Source organism: Phascolarctos cinereus, unplaced genomic scaffold (assembly GCF_003287225.1).
Source record: "Phascolarctos cinereus isolate Bilbo 61053 unplaced genomic scaffold, phaCin_HiC Scaffold_5;HRSCAF=322, whole genome shotgun sequence".
NCBI lineage: Eukaryota > Metazoa > Chordata > Mammalia > Diprotodontia > Phascolarctidae > Phascolarctos > Phascolarctos cinereus.
Genome location: NW_027555958.1, coordinates 341,630,712 through 341,635,834, shown reverse-complemented (window position 1 = coordinate 341,635,834; position 5,123 = coordinate 341,630,712). Strand labels below are relative to the sequence as shown.

The following is a 5,123-nucleotide window of genomic DNA, read 5'->3' as shown; positions in this document are numbered from 1 at the left end:
ATCTTAAGCAGTCATGAAATAGATGTCACTGATGGATATTTCAAGCTGGTGTGTCCATCATCTCCAACACCGTCTACCAGCTATGAAGTCCAGAGTATCCAAAGTGATGTTGAGACCTTGCCAGTCTCAGCATCTTCCAATAGCATTGACTAAAGGTCCAATCAACCTCTGCCTTGGTTTTCAGAGGCCAAACGAGGTAAAGAGGTTTACATTAGTTTAGGACATAGTACAGTGCCATCACACCATCATCTGATACGGTGCAAGGTAAGATTCAGGTTAAAAAGTTTTAGGTTTAAGAATTTTATTTGCTGTAGTGTATTCATGGTATGGTGGATTTCATGTGTCATGAACAGTAAATATTGTCTGAGATTAATGTTATTGTTTTTCAATTGAGATATTAGGACAAAAGATTACAGAATCCTAGGGAATTACTAATGAAAAAAAGGGGTTTTGTGTTATCAATATTATATTGTGTACTGCATTTTATGGATTATTTCATGGTTACTGTGTTAGGGAAAATGCATACAGAATTAACTTTTTGTTATAAAGAATTGTATAGGTGGCTGAGACCCAGCCAGGAGCTTGGCTGTGCAGTCTGGAGCACACAGGAAGGAGGCTGAGCCTGACCTGCTGACCTCCGTGCAGCTGCCCACACCAAGTCCAGGGAGCAGCCAAAGGCCAGGACTCAGGCCAGGCACAGTAAGGCCAGGAGCAGTTGAGAACCTTGGGTTGAGATTCTGGGGCATTTTACATGAAGATGGCGGCTCTCACGGCCAGCAAGACAGTATCTGTCCCTGGATCAGGCAGCCTCAAGCCCACCTTCCTGGAGCTAGATTTCTGATCGGATCCATAATGGAAGAGCTGGACAAACTTATCCAGAAATTCACCAAGCACAACCAATGGGAGTATGACATCCAGAGGGCCCTGGAGATCCCCATAGCCAAGGGGTTCATCTGTTCCATGATAAGAATGGTACAGAAACTTGGCCAGAAACTGCCTGTGGCCAATGAGTACCGGAAGGCAGGGTCAACCTTGACCTGGATGAGCTGAATGTATATGCTCAGGACACAGACTATGACATCAACTTAACCCTGCTGTTTCTAGCCCTTAAGCTTCATGACTGAAATCAGCCTGTGACACTGGACTGCACCACTTGGCTCTGTGCCACTCTTGGCTAGGCCTTTGACTCTTTGATGAAGGCACCATTAGCAAATGGAAAGACTGCTATGCCACTGTGGACCACATCAGCATAGCCACAAATTACTTATTCTCTCCTACCAAAATATCTGGTTGGTTTTATGATTCCATCAGCATTAGTCTCTTGAAAAAGCCCCAGTGAGGGATAGCCAAAGTGGAGTAAGTCAAGAAGAATGGGACAGCTCTTGGGGGGGGCAGTACTTGCATGCTCTATGACATTGTCCCAGTGGTATCTTTCAAAGGCAAGCCCACAGTGGCCCAGAGCTGGCTTATGGAGAATCATTTCTGGGATGGGAAGATCACTGAAGAAGTCATCTGTGGATTTTACTCAGTGCTGCTTGCTCCCTAGGAGGCAAAAAGGACAAGTAGAGGTTGTCCTTTGCCAGGGGTGAAGTCCAGCTTAAGAAATGTATTTCCATAATAAAAAGAAATGCAAGGGAAGGTGGCTTAGCTCTTCCAGATGTTAAATTGTATTATAAAGCAGTAATCATCAAAACTTCTTGGTACAGACTAAGAAAAAGGATGGTGAATCAGTGAAGTAGGTTAAGGAGACAAGACACAGTAGTCAATGACTATAGTAATCTACTGTTTGATAAATCCAAACACTCCAGCCTCTGGGACAAGAACTCAATATTTAACAAAAGCTGTTAAGAAAACTTGAAAATAGTATGGCAGAAACTAGGCATAGACCAACATCTTATACCGTATACCAAGATTAGGTCAAAATGGGAACAGGATTTAGACATATAAAGGGTGAGACTATAAGCAAATTAGGAGAGCAAGGAATAGTTTACCTGTTATAATTACGAAAAATGGAAGAATTTATGAACAACCAAGAAATAGAGAAAATTATGAAATGCAAAATGTATGATTTTGATTACATTAAATTAAAACATTTTTGTACAAACAAAGCCAATGTAACCAAGATTAGAAGGGAAGCAGAAAGCTGGGAAACAATTTTTACTACCGTGTCTCTGATGAAGGCCTCATTTCTAAACTATATAGAAAACTGAGGCAAGAATACATAAGAATGCAAGTCATTCCCCAATTGATAAATGGTCAAGGGATACAAACAGGCAGTTTTCAGGTAGAGAAATTGAAGTTATCTATAGTCATATGAAAAAAAATGCTCTAAATCACTATTGATTAGAGAAATGCAAATTGAAACAACTCTAAGGTCCCACAACACACCTACCAGATTGGCTAACGTGACAAAATAGGAAAATGATAAATGTTGGAGAAGATGTAGGAATATTGGAACATGAATGTGCGTTGTTGGTGGAGTTGTGAACTGATCCAACCACTCTGGAGAGCAATTTGGAACTATGTCTAAAGGGATATAAAACTGCACACCCTTTGACCCAACAATACCACTTCTAGGGCTGTATCCCAAAGAGATCATAAAAATGGGAAAGGGACCCACATGTACAAAAATATTTATAGCAGCTCTTTTTGTGGTGGCAAAGAATTGGAAATTGAGGAGATGCCCATAAATTGGGGAATGGCTGAACAAGTTTCAGTATATGAATGTAATGGAATGCTATTGTTCCATAAGAAATAATGAACAGGTGGACTTTTGAAAAAACTTGGAAAGACTTAAATGAACTGATGCTGAGTGAAATGAGCAGAACCAGGAGAATGCTGTGCACGATAACAGCCTCATTGTGCAATGACTAGCTCTGATAGATTTAACTCTTCTCAGCAAAACAAGGATCTAAGATGATTCCAAAAGTCTCATGATAGAAAATGTTACCCATATCTAGAGAAAGAACTATGGATTCCGAATCAGATCAAAGGATATTATATCCTCTTTTTTCTTTTTTTTGTTTCATTTTTCTTTTGGTTTTTCCCTTTGATTCTAATGCTTTGTAACATGACTAATGTGGAAATATATTTAATATGATTGTACATGCATAGCATATATCAGATTGCATGCCATCTTGGGAAGGGAGGAGCAGAGGCAGGGGAAGAAAATTTGAACTCAAAATCTTATAGACTTCAATGCTGAAAACTAAAAACAAATAAAATTTAAAAAAATAAAAGAAATGCATTTCCAGTAGCCTCATGCAAGCTTACCAGGCTTGCAAAGTCAATATCAACTAACTCTTCTCCCAACAGGCCATTAGCCTGTATCACCTGTGGAGCATGATGCTCTAGGTGTGGAATAGGCTTCCTGCCAATTACTTGGCCCAGGAAGACTATGTGGTACTTTTTTACTGGGCCTCAATGATGACCTCCAGAACTGCATGGTGAACAAGATGTGCCCCAACTGCTTTATCCCTCAGTGCAACATGCTGGAGCACCTGTGTGTGGATGCAGGAAAGCCCTCGTTGGTGTGCTCTGAGCCTGCTGAGCACTTGCTTAGTGCCATCTAGAACATTAAGGTAGCCAGCCCCTTAACCCTCAAGCTGCAGCATTGAGAAAGCACCACCATCATCCCCTGCCTCAAGCCCAGTGTTGGGGTTCCAACCAGCCCAATGATGAGTTAGCCAAAAAACTGCAGCAACTAGTGACTGAGAACCCTCATTTCCTAATCAGTGATAAAATTTTCTGAGCTTTTTGGCTGACTTTTTTTTCCATTTTGTTCCTAAGATTGTCATGGTTTTTAGTGTGTATGTGAGTAGATTCTGTTTTTACATGTCAAACATAGGTTGGATCTGTTGAGAACAGATGCTTAAAATGAAGTTTCTGGGTCTTCAAGATGGTGCAATTTCCACAATAAGACATTGTTGTCTTACATCCAGCCTCTACTTTTTCTCTTCTTCCTTTGTAACTGTCATATTGGTGTTCTGCTGGGGAGGTTGAGTGGTGCTCACAGTTTCATTCTGGTTCTTTAAAGGAGGATTAAAGTCATAGCTGCATATGCCCAGGGTCTTTCCACCATCTTTTCTTCCCCTTCTTCCCTTCCTTTGTGTGAAGATCTTGGTGGTAGTGGAAAAACAATCTTCTTACATAGAATAAATCTATTTTTGTCTGAGGCTCTTTTATTTTTAATGAGCTTCCATCACTTGGAATGTTGGAGAGAATATTCTGACAGGGAAAACACCTTGGCATTCTCTCTGGATCAGCTTCCCTGTCCAGTGGTCAGAGAGACAACTTTTTTTTTCCTCCACCAAGAAAACACATAGATTTTGAAAGTGATTAAATGCTATAAATTTTGTAACCCCGGTAGCAATTTCTTTGAATGTAATCATCCTCAAATCTAGTCTTGTATGGTTTTGAAGGTGGTCTTGCCAGCTTTCTAGGTGGAAAAGAGTGACCAAATACCAGTTGTAGTGGTGTGATTATTCCAAGCTTTATATAAATCACATTAAAGAACATACCATTGTTTTAAAAAAAATAATTGAATGCAGAAAATTGTATTTTCAGTACTCTCTGGTCAAAGATTTCATTTGTTGGCAGTCGGTGGAACCTAACCCCCTATTTCCCAATGTTTTAACATTAATTTTTTTTCTTTTGCACCATTTCCTTGAAATGTTACACCTGCAAAAGTTGAAGATTGATTGTAAATGTTTTTCCTAAGAGCTGAGTCTTCTGTTTCATCTTAATAGTAAGTGTACCCCTGCGAGCTCATGAGATAGTGTTAGGACTAATTACCCACAGGGTTACCACTAGGATTAAAGGAAGCAATCATACTCTAGAGACCTTGATTTTGGGGTAGAGAACCAGGAAAGAGGAGAAGTGGGAATTACTTAGGTATTTAAGTAATTACATTTTGAAAATAATTTGGAATACAGGCTACAAGGCTGCCTCTATGAGGAAGGCCTACATTTAGTCTTGCAGCTAACACATAATATCTTTGTGACTCTGGATAAGTAACTGAACCTCTCAGTGCCCTAGGCAACTAACTATTACAGACCAAAAGTTGCAGAGAAGGAGCTGACCTTGCTTTAGCAGAGACCTTCCTCATTCGGAACTTCTTAAAC

General features: G+C 40.1%; 1 pseudogene; it reads left to right on the top strand.

Annotated features, from left to right (window-relative positions):
• The first annotated feature begins 751 nt into the window (after window positions 1-751).
• On the top strand, window positions 752-3,751 carry LOC110205427 (nucleotidyltransferase MB21D2 pseudogene; annotated as a pseudogene).
• The last annotated feature ends 1,372 nt before the right edge of the window (window positions 3,752-5,123 follow it).